The sequence below is a fragment of the Marmota marmota genome, unplaced genomic scaffold, assembly GCF_001458135.2.
Source record: "Marmota marmota marmota unplaced genomic scaffold, marMar, whole genome shotgun sequence".
In the NCBI taxonomy this organism is placed as follows: domain Eukaryota; kingdom Metazoa; phylum Chordata; class Mammalia; order Rodentia; family Sciuridae; genus Marmota; species Marmota marmota.
The window spans coordinates 11,672,821-11,690,183 of NW_025999968.1; the positions used below are offsets into that span (position 1 = coordinate 11,672,821).

Here is a 17,363-nt window from a genome sequence, read left to right on the forward strand (position 1 = left end):
CCCCCCCCCCCTCTGTCGTACATGTTGTGTCTTAGCTTTTTGCATCGTTTCGTTTTACCTTCCTCATTTAGCAGAAATGATCGCGGATATAAAGCACATAAACGTGTTCCAGATTCTTGGATTCAGGATCCTCGTAAATTACCGGACTCGGGTTCGGTCTCAGTTACGTTAAGTTTCATACAATACCAAAAAATAAATAAAAAAAATAATACATTTCTGAGGGTGAGTGAGCGAGACGAGGTGGAGGAGGAAAAGAAACCTCGAGTCTGATTTCTGTAATTTACTAGCGACCCGGATCTCAGCAAATAACAGTGTAACACGAGTGTGGCTCAAGAGAGCTGGGGAGCTCTTTCTAGAGGCATCGACCCCATCCCCGGATAAAGGACCTGTAAGTTTTCTGTCATCGCGACCGTGCAATGCCATAACTTACCTTCAGAAACGAGACTTTAAACAGCCAAGGCCTTCCTCCTCCCCTCCACCACCACCCCCAGCCTCGCTCTCTCCACCTTAAACTTATTGACACAACATAATCCCACATTCAAGCAAAATCCTGACACAGCCTCCCTCCTCCTCTTCCCCCTCCTCTCTTCCCTCCCGTCCTCTCTCCCTCTCTCTCTCTCTTCCCCTCCCTCCCCCCCTTCCCTCCCTCTTTTCTCTCCCCTTCTCCCTCGCCCTCTTCCCCCTCTCCCCTGTTCTTCCTCCAGGCTACTCTGGCACTAAAACAGCACTTTCTCTACTCGCCGCGCATTTGGTTAGGGGTGGGGGGTGAGAGGGCACCGNCGCCGCTGCTCCTGCCGCGGAGTCCTTGGGGCTGCAGCCCGGCTGCTCGCAAGTGAGTAGGAAAACAGAAAGTGCGGGGAGAGCGCCCGGGAAGGGCTGGGGATGGGGGGCGCCTACCTCGCGGGCTCGCCGGGCGTGAGGGCGTGTGTGTGGCTCGCCCTCAGCGGCCAGTCAGGGTTTCTCTATGGGAAAGTGAAGAAGAGCTCGCGGAGCCGCTCTGCCTCCGCTTCACTGTACACTGCTCCACATACAGTACATGCAACCCAGAGAGACTGAAAACACTCATTTTATATAAGGCAGCCTGCCATTGGCCCACTCCATGACGGACAGACCACGCAGCCAAACAGAAGGCCCGTTACACCCAAACACACGCACACATACACACATTTTACAGAGACACACAAAGATCATCACATTTTCTATTTTCTAATGTTCGGGACCTGTAGACAGTAGGAGAGGACAGGTAGAGAGGCCCAGTAGAGTGAGGTAAATGGAAGAAACCCTGTCTGCACCAAGTTGCCAGGCTTGAAACTGCTGTCCTTTTGACTTGGGAGGGTTATGGTAATAAACTACAACTCCACTGGATATGGAAGTGAGGGGTTTATTTGATCGCTGCCGTGTGGTGCCCCATGAAAGTGGCGTGCATTGTGTTATGATTTGCCTCCTGACCTGGCTAACAAGTGGCCAAGAAGGGCTTTATCAGCTTGGATTTCTCTTATAATGGGCTAGCTATCACAGGCCAAAATAGTGCAAGATAAGTTTATTAGGACTATAATGCACTGAGGTTGTTAATGCCTCATTTGTAGGTAATTTAATAAAAATCAATACAACAGCACACAGAAACAAAGATAAACATTTTGCTAAAATAGCCAATCTACTTTTAGCTAGTCAGAGGACAGCAAACACCTGTGTGGACATCCAAACTGTGCTATAATGTAGAATAAGTAATGGAAGATTGGCCATTGACCCCTTTGCCTTAAAAATAGGCCTTTAGATTCAAAGTATTCAAGACTTATGTTTTTATAGTGTACATATATGTAAATATATGATTTTTGTTTCATGTATTTCCCATCGTATGTGAATTTTATGTGTTCAGTGACTTGGAGATGGTGAACCTGAGAGCTGGTCTTGATTTTTTTTTTTTTATTCCACTGTGATGCACCTTTGGCAGATTGTATTTAAGTCTGAAACAAGTCAACAGGTTCTGGGAAAAAGCAAGAGCTGGAAATTAAGAGGAATAAATCCTAGACTTAACTCTTAAACTAGTTGAGTGATCTTAAGGAAGTTATTTAGTCCGAAATGATCTGTTTTTAAGTAAGAAGCTCTTCCCAGGTTCCTTTCATTAAATGTTTATTCAGCATCTACTATATGCCAGGCATTGTCCTAGGCCATAGATGTTTTCCTAAGGTTCCTCTAATTTGAGAATCTGTGTGTTATTCTTAGACAAACATTTTAAGGATTAAATAAGCAATATGATTGTATAGCCTACATGCATAGCTTTAAAACTTATAAGAAACCTGAATAAGAAGTTATTTCAAGTCCCTCTTTTTTCCTTGATGCCATCTTAAGTGTTTTCTCTCATTCATAAAGTTATCAGTATGTGTATGTGTATTTGTATAAGAGTGGGAAAGAGAAACAGAAAAAAACTTGAGTCTATGAAGTTTAGAAAGCTAAGGGGTATTTACAAATGGGATCTCTTATTTTTTTAAAGGAAAGTCATTTTTAAAGGGAAAAGTATATAAAGTCACAGTATTTTACAGTGATTAATTAAAAGTCCTATTAATGATCCTCTGCATTTAGTTGACAAAGGAACCATGTGTTCTGAGTTCAGTGCTAAGTATTATTATCTCTATTTTACCCTAAAGAGAAATGATGCAGGGACAAATTAGATAGACTGCTTGATATTACACAGAATGCCAATGAAAAAGGAACTTTAACCTAGGACTTTTAATACCCAGCACAGGTTTTGAATAACTTTACAGCCCTTTCATGGACGACAGACAGATGGAGGAAAACTTTCTTAGGAATTCACCGTGGCTTTCTGAAGAGGAATCCAACAGGAATTGCTTTATTTAATTGCTGGATAAAGTGTGAATGATTTGCATGTCTGTTTGTTTATTTATTTATTTTATGAAAAATAAAGACCAGCCCACTCCCCATGCTCACCCCCAACTTCCATCAGAAGAAAACGTACTTTATATTTTTTTGGTTGCAAAGATATTTTTGTTGAATTACACTTAGCTTAGCGGAATTATTTAGAGCTATAGTCTTCAAACTTTCAGATCATGCATTTCTATCAGTAAAATGAGTATAGAGCTTCTATATATTTATGTATACGTTAAAAATTGTTCCAATGCATGGATATATTACTTATTGTTATAAAGCATATAGTCACAAAAACAAAATTAGAAAGCATGCAATAGAAGAAAATAAAATTAGAGTTTTAATGCCTTCCATAGTCTAAGTATAGACTCCCATGTTATAGTCTTAGCACATGCCCCATGGTTTTGCATTCTACCTTGGAGACCTCTGATAGTACAAGGTGCTTGCTGACCAGGACTGATGCCTAAGAGCATAAGAAAGTACACTGAGGTTAACTCCTTCCATAACCCCTTCCAAGTCATTAATCTGCTTCTAGAAAGCTGGTGAGTCCAGAGACTTTAGAACTGGGAAAATTAAACTTAAAACATATATATACATATTGCACATTAGTGGTACATTTGTATTGAGTATCATGTTGCATTATAGGCTTATTCAATATTCTTTAGCAGAACATATATTAAGTGGGTTCTGTGTCACTGGTGAATGCCAAAAGCACATAGATAGGGCCTCAAGACTAAGGAAAAGAGGCTACAGCCGACTTTAATGTACTGTTTTACCATTCTGTAAATACTTTAAAATTTTTAATTATTTCATTTGAAAATAAATATCAAGAATTATAAATTCCAATGGTGCTCAAAAATTTAAAATATGACCAGGAAAACATCATTGCTTTCACAAAATTTGCTAAATGTTTATAAAGTAGGGTTATGAAAATAGAAACAACTACAGGTTATCTGGGTAAAATGACGTAAAAAAGGATTGACATTTTTTCTTTCTTGTGTTCACATTTGGTAATCAATCATAGATTGACCTCACATCATTAGCATATTCCTCTTTCTTGTGACCTTAATTGTCCATTTACTTAATCTTATTTTATGTAAGTGCTTTCTTGTAAGCCACACAAAATAATTTGGGGGAAGTGATTTTAAATATGTGTGTATGTGTGTAGATATGAGTGTGTATATCATTTAAACATATGTCTAAAACAATATTTCCTTGTTTCTATATTACTTCTTTATACAATTCTAGTTCAAATTCAGGCTTTGCCACTTCCTAGCCTTATGAAAATTTCTGAGTCTAAGACTCATTTTCCTTGTTTGTAAAATGGGATGATAATAATAATAAATTAAATTATATATATATAATGTTGAATGAAGCCTAAACATACTAAATATTTGGTCAGTGTTGTTTTTATTTATCTTTCACCCATACTAGTCGATGACAGCCCTTGCAGAAAGTTTTGCAAGACTTAACTATCATATGGATGGAGTTTATGGAACCTGTTGCAATTTACTTGCCCAGAATTTGAAATTGCCTTTTAGTCTACACTCTATCAACTCTAACATCTCTGCATATAATAGTAATATCAGCCTCATCCCAGGATAAAACAAACAGCTTATTTGGTAGGCATTATTAAACACCCCCCCAAAAAGCAAACTTTAAATAATTCATTTTTTTTTCGAAACAAGCCTGATTTTATGCCTTGCAACTGTAGAGGATTATAGTGACTTACAAAACAGTTTATGACTTGTACTCAACCTTTCCATGCTTCACTTTTTTCTCTATATATAAGAAAAAAAATGGGAAAAAAATCTACTTCTCTCCTACAAAGGGACTAAAAATTGGAATTTAGACACTTTTTTAGACTCAACACCAGTGCAGAGATTCATAATCTTGAAGAGAACCAGCTTCTACTAAGTCCCAGCAGAGTTGGTAAGGGAAAAAAAAGGAAAATGCCCTGATTTCCTAGGGGGATGTTCATCACAGTGTTTTTGGAATTCCTACTCTTCTGAGATCTTCTGCAGGATTTTATCTATTGTGCTCTTAAAGTATTCAAATACCTTGCCTTGTTTCACATTTTTGATATGTTAACAGAAATCCTTAAGTGATGGCAAACACCTGGAAGAAAATGATTCAACATTTTGTTTTCCAACTGTAGCTAGAACAATACCTTGCCAAATAACAGTAACAGTACCTAGACAAAGATTTGTAAAATGAACAAAACAAGCAAAAACAAACTAACAAAAAGACCATAAATTTTAAGAAAGCTCAGAGAGAATCGGAGAGAAATGTTAGAAAAGGTTGGGGGTCCCAGATAAATGCTTAACAGGAATTTACATTACAGTCAACATAGGTTGTGTTTGCATATTGTTTAAATTTTCTAAAGCATTTTTACATTTAAAGTAGCCTAGAATAGTCACTAAAATCCACTTAAGGTAGGTAAGACAGATAGTGAGAACTTCTTTTTAAAGATGAAAAAATTGAAGCAGGAAAAGGTTAAATGATTCCCTCAGTATCTTTCAGCTAGTTGCATAGCTAGGTTAATACAAAGTTTCTAGAAAGTTCTACAAACTTCCTGCTTTCCCTCCCCCACTCCTTGGCGGAAGGAAGAGGAGAGTACCAGGGACTCACTTAAGGGTCATGCCATAAAAGTAGGTCTCTAAGTGGGGTGATTTTATTCTAGTGGATTTGACCATCAGCTTTAATGTTAGCAGGGAGGTTCTTTTAGTTACTATCCCATTAGAAGCTTCAACAACATCCCCAACAAGGAACTTCAGTTATGAAATACCATCTCCTGGGAACTCTCTTCTTTCTTAGACAGTTCATTTCATTGTCTGACAGGTTTTTTGTTTTTTTTCTTTTGATGCCAGAGATTGAATTCGGGGACACACTTAACCGCTGAGCCACATCCCCACTCTTTTATTTTTATTTTATTTATTTATTTTGAGAGGGGTCTCACCTAGTTGCTTAGGACCTCACTAAGTTGCTGAGGCTGGCTTTGAACTTGTCACCACACCTGGCTGACAATTTTGATCCTCAAGTTCTTCCCAATACTTGACATAATCTTTTTCCTTTTAAGTTTTAAGTTTCACCTAAAGGTTTTTGTTTTTATTTTTTCTGCTCCCTTGGGACCACATGGAACAATCTAATCTCTCCCCTGTGGTACTTGAGACCTGTGCAGACAGGCTATCAAGACCATCCCTAGGGCACCATCCTTAATTTCTTGGTCTCCTCTCATAAGACCTGATTATTGTCCCATCGTCTTTGCTAATGTACTTCTTCTAGTGTGATATGCAGAGCAGGTGGGGGCTGAGGCAGTATGTGGTACAGCCTGACCATGACTCCTTGATACAATATTTCTGTTAATACAGCTTAACAGAAATTTTTTCTTTCTTTCTTTTTCTGTCATTCTGCCAAAAATCACTCTGCTCCCAGATACTTTTCTATCTTTTTTTTTCCTTCCCAGTATGGTCCTTTAAGCCATGTCTCTCCTCCATTCTTTGTTCTTGTTGTTGTTTGTGCTGCTAGGGATTGAACCCAGGTCCTTGTGCATGTGAGGCAAGCACTCTACCAACCGAGCTATATCCCCAGCCCTGTCTCCCCTCCATTCTATTCCATTCTGTATCATATAATTTATTTGGGAAAAATTCAGACTTAAGTTTTTATAACCCTAATGTTGTACAGTGATTAAGAACTTAGGCCTTGTAGTTATACTAACACATACTAACTTTGTTAACTTCTACAAATTTTATAATCTCTCTTTGCTTTAAATTCTTGTTTATAAAGAGATAATAATGTACCTCATGGTTTTTGTAAGGATTAAATAATATACGTACTACACTTAAAAATGGTGTTTGTCATGATATAAGGACTCAATAAATGTTCGTTTTCTTTTAGTCCTCAATTCCATTTTGCCAGTATCATTTTGTATACTGATTAGTTAAATCAACACACTTTCTATTGAACTCACCGTCTGATTCATTCACAAATTTCATGCCTTCTTTACATTTCTCTAAGTAAAATTTGTGAAAGTATTGTCCAAGGTAGAGCCCAAAGCACAGGCCTCTGGATAGGTTAACATTGATACATTAATCAGCACTCCCCCAGCCACAATTGTTGAACCTGTTATAGAGCCACCTACTTTTGCCTAAACTTCTGTTAATTAAACCTAAATAAATTTTAAACATATAATGTAATGTAGTTATCGCCTAAGAGCTTTTTATTGCCTCAGATTCCTTTATAAGAAATAAAACATGGCAGATTCAGTTGGAATCCCTTCCTGTTCCAATCCTCCTCCAGTTCTCCCTAGAAGTGATCATTGTTTCATATTTCATTCTCATCCTATCCATATTTTTTGTAGCCTACTTTTTAAAAAATGCCTGAAATGGCTTTATCAAAGGACTTTATGAAATTTGAAATTTGCATTTAATATCACTATCAGAGTGGAGTTCTTGGGTAATGGGGACATAATAACTCTGGCTAATTAAAATTAATACATAAAATTATGGCAGGATGTGGGATCTCTTAGAAAAAGCTAGAGAACTCAGTCTCAGAAAATCCAAGGTCACTGTCACCTTCAGGTATTGTTACCGTTTTGATATGAGGTGTCCACCAAAAACTCATGTATGAGACCATGCAAGAAATCTCAGAGGTGAACTGATTGTGTTATGAGAGCCTTCACCTAAGCAGGGCTATAATCCATATGAATGGATTAATTGGGTGTGAGGGTAGGTAAATAGGGTGTGACTGGAGGAATTGAGTCACTGGAGGGTATGTCAGGTACAAATTTTGTCCCTGCTGAGGGGAGGAGCTGGGAGCAGTCTCTCTGCTTCCTAGTGACCTTGTACTGGGTTTCCTTCCTCTGCCACACCCTTCCACCAAGATGTTCTGCCTCACTGTAGCACAGAGCAATGGAGTCAGCCATCTAGGGACTGAGACATCTGAAATCTTGAGAGAGCCAAATAAACTTTTTTTATTATTATTATTATTGGTTGTTCAAAACATTACAAAGCTCTTGACATATTTCATACATTTGATTCAAGTGGGTTATGAACTCCCATTTTTACCCCATATACAGATTGCAGAATCACATCAGGTACACATCCACGTTTTTACATATTGCCATACTAGTGACTGTTGTATTCTGCTACCTTTCCTATCCTCTACTGTCCCCCCTCCCCTCCCCTCCCTTCTTCTCTCTCTACCCCATCTACTGTAATTCATTTCTCTCCCTTATTTTTTTTCCCTTTCCCCTCACATCCTCTTAAATGTAAGTTTGTATAACAATGAGGGTCTCCTTCCATTTCCATGCAATTTCCCTTCTCTCTCCCTTTCCCTCCCACCTCTCGTCCCTGTTTAGTGTTAATCTTTTTCTCATGCTCTTCCTCCCTGCTCTGTTCTTAGTTGCTCTCCTTATATCAAAGAAGACATTTGGCATTTGGAATGGATTAAAAAAAAATGTGGCATTTATACACAATGGAGTATTACTCGGCACTAAAAAATGACAAAATCATGGCATTTGCAGGGAAATGGATGGCATTAGAGCAGATTATGCTAAGTGAAACTAGCCAATCCAAAAACCAAATAAACTTTTCCTCCTCCAAAATTTTTCTTATCAGGTCTTTCGGTTATAGTGGGTAAAAAAAAAAAAAAAAAAAAAAAAAACAAAACAGAAATTTAGATAATTTTAGGTTAAGAGTTCTTCATTGTGATGAATTTGTTTCAAATCTTTCCCATCCTTCTTCATACCACTAATATGAGTCCAACTGGCTTCACCAATGTTTTGTTCTTACCTTTCTACCAGGGTAGATGAGAACATTTTGCTTGACATGTCCACCAAGACTGAAGTTAGATGGGGAGGAGAGACAGAGGTGGAAGAGACAGGGGATTGAGTTAGCACATAACTATTTAGATGGATGCAATGTATTGGTAACATTTTGACTCTTGGTGAATTCACAGGTGTGCATTTCATAACTCTCAAAAATGTTACATTATTATTTTGCATGTATCAAACATATTTGAAAACAAAAGTGAACTTCAAGAAAACAACAGAAAAAAAGGTTGCATGCAAAAGAAGGCTTTTCGATTCCTAATTGTAAAAGTAGAATACTGAGAGAAGAAGGTAAATAGATATTGGCCAAGTGAAAATGGGGCATCTGTACCATTTTGGGCAGCCACAGTGCAGCTGAGGTATCAGTTTATCAACCCTGTAATAAAAGAAAAAGCGGTTTGGGGTATTCTTAGTTACCCCATACTGCAGATTACTTATGCTTTTTTAAAGTATGGGCAGGTCTTTCCTTTACTTGCCTATTTAGTTTGATTTAATTGAGTTTCAAGGGCCGTAAAGCCACTCAGATAAGCTTAAGAAAAAAAAGGGGGTAGGGGGTGGGAATTAATTGTACCATAGCTGGAGTCTCTCATAGAACTCAAGGGCATTAAAAATAACTAAGCATAGAAACAAAAGCACATCCCCTCAGTGTCACCAGGTGAAGGGCAAGGATTCACCTCTCATGGAAGGTGCCTTTCTGGTGTTTGGAGGCAGAAACCTTGCTGAAAAGTGAGCATGGGAATGGAAGGATAAAATAAATATTATTCTCCATAGCACTTTCTAGAATCTTATCTAGGCTCTATGTCTCATATGCTACCATAAATTTTGCAGGATCTATCTTTTCCCCCCAGCCCCAAGAAATTTTGGTAGAATAAACACAGAAAGTTTACGGCCTGAACCTTATACCTGCAACTGTTCAGAAATAAGCCATTTCCTTTTATGTTTATTCCTTGTATTCCTTTACTGGTTCCAGAAAGGATTTCCGTTGATGTTCAGCAATTCAATCATAACTGCATGTTTTCTCAAGACTCACAGGTATTACTCAACGGGCCTAGGAAATCTGAACTCATTTATAGTGTCTTGGTGGTCTCAAAAAAATAATTTTTTAGATTTATTTTTTTATTTCTTGTTACGTTCCGCAGCAAACTCTCAAACAAGCTGAAGAAAAAGGAAGATTTATTAGAATCACTACACAGGTAAGGTTACAGCAAGGGACAACCAACAGAAAGCTATAACTTGACTCCCCCCCAAATGAAGTAAGATTATCAGGGCTGGAAGATAGGCGAGGGCCAGGAACATTTTTCCACAGTGCAGTTACAATACAGGAAGTACAGCTGGCTAGAGAGGCAGCTTTTTCCTGCAGTAGGATGGGATAGGCAAGAGACACACAATTGAGAAGTTAAAGACAATGATGTTTTGAGATAAAGGAGCTGAAACTAAAGGGGAAGAGTGTTGTTAAATGTGATTTTGTATATATTTACTCCTAGACCCCTCCCCTACCGTGTATGAGTTAATAATAAAAAGCAAATATATTGAATCCTGCCTACCAGAAAGGACAGCTTTAAAAAGAACAGGACAGTGCTCAAAGGAGGCATTAAATACTATTTCTGAAATGAGGCTGAAGTTTCATTACAATAGAAGAACTTCAGTTCTTTTTTTTTTTCTTTTAGAACTTCAGTTCTTAAAAGTACCTAGCTATTTTGAAAGAGAGATTTTCTGTTACTCCACACTTTTTCTCACAGTGCAGTCTTCTTCCTTTAAAAAACAAAACTTCCTAATCTTTTGCTACAGTTTTCCCCTCTAAGTATCAGATTGATTGTTGTGGCTTTGGTAAGGTGTTATTAGAGAGAAGGATAAATAAAATGAGTGATTTGGCCTGTCACAATATATATAGGAAAGGAAGAAAGGAAAGACAGAGGGATGTGACCAGACTGTGTTTAGTTAAGAAGCAACTTGTCCCTTAAAAGATAACTCTGAGCTGGGAATGGTGTCACATGCCTGTAACCCCAGCAGTTCAGGAGGCTAAATCCAGCCTCAGCACCTTAGCTAGGCCCTAAGTAACTTAACAAGACCTTGTTTCTAAATTAATTAATTAATTAAAAGGACTAGGGATGTGGCTCAGTGGTAAAGCGTCCTTGGGTTCAATCCCCAGTTTAAAAAAAAAAAAAGATAACTGCGCCTCTTGAAGCCTTTTCAGCAGACAGAGGGCTGAAGGTCCTTCTACCCTCTAAGACCCCATGTATTCTAGACATAACCAAGTTCATGGTCAAGGCCTCCTCTGGCTATTCTCTAACATACATTAGACAACATGTGTTTTTCCCTCGTAATTTGTGGGTAGGCTCCCATTCTTCCTCCCCTCCACTCATACTTTTTCTGTTTAGAGGAAATAGCAGGCTGCAGAAAACCCCTTACTTTTTGTCCCCTACCCTCTATAGGCATCCCTTCTTAAATGGGAGGCTGACTGTTTTTAGAGCCCTCTTGGATTGAAATTGCCTCAAGCAGTACAAAGGAAGAAAGCTACCCGCTCAGAACACATCTCCAAGTGATGCTTGTAGAAGAGCTGGTCTAAAGCCTTGATGCTCATCTGAGAAACCAGTGGCTTTTCAATCCTGAGTGAAGTAAAGGACTCTTTCTTCTTTCTGGCACCCAGTAAAACTCAAAACTATTTCCCTGGTGAGGATGGAAGAAATAACTGAGCTCTGGGAGCCTCTAAGTTTCATGGGTCACTCGTTCATTACTTTGTTCAACGTTTATTAAGTGCCGTCTCTGTGCCAGCTACTATGGTTATTGCAAGAGACACCAAACAGATGTGGTCCCTGTGCTAATGGACCTTGTGGTCTAGCAGCACAGACAGCTGTAATATACAACAGAACACAAAATGTTCCTCAGAATCAGGGATGGAGGCAAAGCAAGCCAACTCGCAATGCTGGAGGAATATAAAAGCAGAAAAGCAAACTTCAGGGTCTGAGGGTGTTAAAGGTTTAGTTTTAAGGGGGGAAGAGAGCATTTTCTTAGTTAGCTAAGGAAAAATGCTGGATTATGGGATCTTTAGATACTTAGGTTGGTTTTATATTCTAAGTAAAAGAAAATGCCACTCTGGGACATGTCTTTTTCATGATTTGTGTGGTCACTATTATTCTTTTTTCAACTCTGCGTAGAGTGAGTGATTGGGAGAGATTATGTTACTTGCCTCAAAAATTTCGGCAGGAGGTTAAAGCAAAAAAAAAAAAAAAAAAAAAAAAAAAAGAAGCATAAGTATTAGTGGTTATAAGAAGATATGTTAGGAAATACTACACACTGGAGGTTTCAGGTGGCAGCTACATGGAACAAAAAAAAAGTTTATATGCTGCAATAAGAATGACTATTTTCATAGTTAAAACATGTCTGGCAAGAATGACAAACACTGTATATTGATGTAGATTTTAGTTTTTATTTATATTTTGGAGAGATAATTACATTTTGATTTTGTGTCATTTCTTACAGAATAGACTTGTTATTCCACGGGGATCACATATCCTCAGTAAGCTTTGCAATTTGTATTGCTGTTTGCTTTCTCTGTGCATGTTCATGGGGTATGTATGAACTAAGTCTCCCAATGGAGGTGGAATTGCATAGAATTTAAGAGCTGATGCTTCTGGAGTCAGAAAGTTCTGGATTCAGACACTGGCTCTGCTATTTAGTAAGTAGTTAAATGACCTTGAACAAGCTTCTTAACCCTGTCAAGCCTTAGCTTCAGTTTCCTAACTGTAAAATGGGGATGATCATCATTCCTATTTCTAAGGGTTATTGTGAGAATTAGACAAGATCATGCTTATGCAAATAGTTCCTGACAATAAATGTTAGCTCTTATATGTGGATTGTTATACAGAGTGATGTTTAGTGTCCACTGATATGGAGCTTTGAACAATAAATAAAAATGTTATAAATAAAAATGTTATTGTCTGAGTAAGGTAATTAAAATTCTGAAGAGGTTTGGGAAGGCCATTCTTTAAAGATTGCTAAAATTTAATTCGGTGGCACAATAATTTCAGTGATTGGGGCAAATAAAATATTTCCTTCTCTTTTCTTTACAAGAGACTGTGGTGTTCTCGAGTATTTGGGTAACATTGGAGAATTCCAGCGTATTTATGTACTTCTGACTTGACTCATTTAACTTTCTTAATATGTGTCTGCAGTAGATCAAGAACTCAATTTTAGATCCAACTCCCCTTTGCATCCTTCGGGCTCCACAGTATTATGATAGCATTTTTCAAAGCGTGGTTCATCAGAATCACCCAGGTACCTATTAAAAATTCAGATTCCTGGCATTAATACATGAAGAAGTCTCTAAATTTTAAGTAAATACTCAACCTGACTAATTTTTATTTTATGTGATGCTGGGGATTGAACCCAGGACCTCGTAGATGTTAAGTACATAGTGTACCCCAGAGCTACATCCCCAGCTCCACAACCAGACTGATTTTTATGAACACCTAATCTTAGGCATGAGTAGGCCACATTAATAATGGTGTTCCACAAATAAGCTATACTCCCTAAGATCTCTGACAGGTTGTGCTTATAATTTAAATAGTAGCTTGTGTGAAATATTTATGTAAAATACCTTCACAGGGCATAAAACTTTCCATGCCTTATCCACAATTTCCAAATCACTTGATTAATAATGATTTACTTTTTCTTTAAAGTCTTCAGATACAATTCTCTTTCCTACTCATTGTGGTAACAACTAAACTGTTAACTTGTCTTTGTTATCAAGGAGTACAAAGGACTGGAGGGAAAGCTAAAGTGAATGGCTGTATGATTGGGATTCGCAGAAACCCCTCTGGTTAAAGCAAATTTCTCTGTGTTTGAACTTGTTAAAGCTGGCTTTTCTGTCCCTAGTCCCTTTGTCCCTAAAGTCTCATACATCCCTAACATATATCCCCATGGCATCCCAACCTATATATCCCTGGCCCTTTTCATCCTGACAGACTCTTCCATACCCATTTTGATCTGCAATTGCTATCTGGTTCTGCTTGTAGAATTTTATTACCAGTGAAGGTGGTAAAACTTATATTTCCATGTTCTAGTTTGTAAATAGAGAAGAATATATGTGGAGAAGTGTCAACGTGAGTTGGAGGGTAAGGGAGAGAAAGAGAAAGGTGCCAATAAATTCAGGGAAGAAATCTCTACCTTTATATTGCTTGACCCATTGGTAGTTACAGCACAAGAGACAGGTGAATCACAGAGGCAGAACTGATGCTTGCTGCCCCAGTATGTTGAATCTATAAGTATTTAGCTTGTTATGCCATTTCTATAGCCCAAGCAAGATGACAAAATTTGATATTTGAAGTTCTATGCTTGAGGATTGATTGATGTATAAAAAACAATGCTGATTTCCTTTTGATTAAAAATATTTTGGGGCTGTGGATATAGCTCAGTTGGTAGAGTGCTTGTCTCACATGCACAAGGCCCTGGGTTCAATCCTCAGCACCAAAAAAAAAAAAAAAAAAATTGGCTGGGCATGGTGGCACACACCTAGTAATCTCAGCCACTTGGGAGGCCAAGGCAGGAGGATTGCAAGTTCAAAGCCAGCCTCAGCAACTTNCCAAAAAAAAAAAAAAAAAAAAAGTATACACACACACACTTATGTTTTAAGAGACCCTTCTGAATAGAATTAATACTCCTTTTTAAAAGTATTTTTGTTTATTTGTTTTTGAGTGCCTTTATTTTATTTGTATATGGTGCTAAGGACCAAACCCAGTGCATCACATATGTGGGCAAGTGCTCTGCCACTGAGCTACAGAAGTAACAGTCTTTATGTGGTAAATGTGGAGGTCACGATTTGGGAAAGCAAAGAGTCTCTTTAGCATCAATGAACAAGTGTCTCACAAAACATACCTGTCCAGTAAGCAACTTTAATAACATGGGACCCATATGCTAAGATGGCTTCCACCACTATTCTCTGCATCACAGAGGTGGCCCCAAATAAACTGTCAGAACACTGGTTATACTTGTGGGCTTTGTCGTCAGACTGATAGGGTTTTTGAATTCTGTCTCCACCCCTCACCAATTGCATGTACCTGGACAAACTACCTAGCCTCAAATTCATCAACTGAAGTAAACATGATGGTAATGTTGTCCCTAGTATGTAGTATCACCCAATGTGTTCTTCTCTTTTGCCATCTTATGCTTCTGTTGTCACAATATTTTTGTGTATCTTGTCTAAGTCTTTTTCATATGTAATCATATAACATCTCAAGATGTCCCTATTACCCTATTCCTCATTTTATCAAATTTGTTTATTAATTCAATGAGTCTTTCCTAAGTACCTACTAGGTGTGGGCACTGTTCCTCATTCTTAAAGCAACAACAACCAAAAAATCCTCACCATCATGGACCATACATTTTAGTTGAGAGGAGAAACACAATAGGCAATAAACAGGGTAAATAAGTTAATTCCATAGTATGCTAGGTGTGATTAGTATTATGGGGAAAAAAATAAAGCAGGATTATAGAGATAGGGTGTAGGAGTGGAGGTGTTATTTTAAAGAGATGATCAGGATAGGCCTCCCTGAGATGTTTAAACAGAGAGGAGATGGGAAATGCCTTTTTGGTGAAATTTTACAGAGCTCAGTAGACTTGGGCAATTTTAGGTAAAAGTGAGAGGCTGGAATGCCTAAAATAAGAGATAAGTTATTGCTTAATTTCCCAAATGAAACAAAAAAGCAGCAGAAGGAAGATTGGTAGTGCTTGCCCATGAAATGGCAATAACCATTTTCTGTTTTTCTCTTTCTGACTTCACTGTCCTCTATTGTTTAAAGGTCACAGAATCGTCATCTCTCACCACCTTAGTATCACATCTCAGAACCTTAGATGATGGATAATGTTCTCAGTAAAAGATGAGAACTTGACCATACTTATGCTATATCTCTATGTATTTCATTGCAGAGTTTATATAACAAAATTGTATGTCTTATATACCATAAAGTTAAAATGCTTTGCAAGGAGACACCTACAATTTAATTATAAGTCTATAATAAGATTTAATCTTAGGCAATTTTTATTGAAACAGTAGAAAAAAGGGACTGGGGATGTAGCTCATGGTAGAGTGCTTGTCTAGCATGCACAAGACCCTGGGTTCAGTCCCAACCCCACCAAAAAAAAGGTACACAAAATTGTCAAGCTTGACAAAGTAGGAAGGGCACTACAATGGGATTCAGAATAAGAGTCTGCCCCAACCCTGTCCCTAACTGTCATTTGACATTCCTGTACCAACCACTTTCCCATTTCTGAATCAGAAAGGTAAGAGATGTCTCTTCCACCTCTATTTCCATGAGTTTTTTAAAACCTCCAAGAAAATTTTTCTTGAAATTAGAGCAGGTATAACGTGTAGGACTATAATCTCTTGACATCTGTTTTGTGGAAAACTGTAATTAAGATGATTTGTCCATTTTTGGATGGGAACAAAAATAGAGTAGTAGTAATCTTCCACAAATTATTTGTACTTTATCTTTTCATGCTGTAAATGAAGGAGAAAATATATTCTTGCCACATATTGCTCACCAGCAATTTTGCCATACGTAGAACTCCAAGGCCTTACCATAATGTATTAGCTATCAAATACTTAAAATATTCCAGTATTTATGAATTTAGAGTCTTATAGGTAATCCTGATCTGCCTTAGAGTTTCAAAGCCTTTTTAGCCATTCTTATTTTTATATCAGTTAATTCTATCAGTAATGTGTTATAACTAACATATTATAATCTTCATTTTATTTGAGAAAAAAATTGAAATATTAACAAGATTCACTTAATAAATCAATGCCACTCCACACTGTAAACCTAAACCTTTAATCTTCTAATCCAGGGCTGCCGGGATGTAGCTCAGTGGTAGAGCATTTACCTATCATGTGTGAGGCCCTGGATTCAATCTCCAGTACTGGAGGGAAAAAAGATGTTAAACCAGGGTTGCAAACTACTGCCTCCACACTAAATCTGCATTACCTTCCCCCTTTCTTTTCCTTCTCATGTTTTCATATAGTTTTAGCATTTTTTAATAATTGAAGAAAATCAAAAGAATAATACTATTTTGTGGTATATGAAAATTATATTAGCTAGGCATGATGGCACATACCTTGTAATCCCAGCTACTTAGGAGGCAAAAGAATCACAAGTTTGAGGGCAGCCTGAGCCACTTAGTGAGACCCTGTCTCAAAATAAAAAATGGAAAGGGTCTAGGATGTAGCTTAGTGGTAGAGTGCCCCTAGATTCAACCTGAGAACTGCAAAAATTAATTAATTTTAAAAATTCATATTTCAGTGTTCGTAGGTACAGACTTACTGGAACATGGACACATTCATTGTTTATATATTATCTGCTCATCTACATTTGACTACTTTCTTAAAAAATGACTAAATTGAGTAGTTGTGACACATTGTGTAACTCCAAAATATTTACTATTTGTCCCTCTGCAGGGGAAAAAAAAAAAGTTGCTGATATCTGTTCTCAACTATATGGATCTCTTTTAAGAATCTAGGAGGAACACACCTAGACTCCTTGCCTACCTTATGTTACATATGTTTGTACATGGTACCATTTTGTAAGAAAATTACATGTCTTCTCTACATTTCCCTCTTTATGGAGTGGTTACTCATTTTTAACTGACATTTCCACTT

At 37.7% G+C, this 17,363-nt stretch overlaps 1 protein-coding gene across 8 annotated transcripts in view; it reads right to left on the bottom strand.

Moving 5' to 3' along the window:
- Bbx (BBX high mobility group box domain containing) overlaps positions 1 to 1,053 on the bottom strand; it is a 261,386-nt gene extending 260,333 nt beyond the window's left edge. For 7 of the 8 annotated variants that reach the window (XM_015478557.2, XM_015478556.2, XM_015478555.2 and 4 more), the window contains exon 1: positions 898 to 1,053. The gene's annotated coding sequence lies outside the window, so the exon portion shown is untranslated. Of the gene's footprint in view, positions 1 to 430; positions 452 to 897 lie in introns of those variants that run through there. The other variant, XM_048803367.1, reaches the window with a different exon arrangement.
- Positions 1,054 to 17,363: the final 16,310 nt, after the last annotated feature.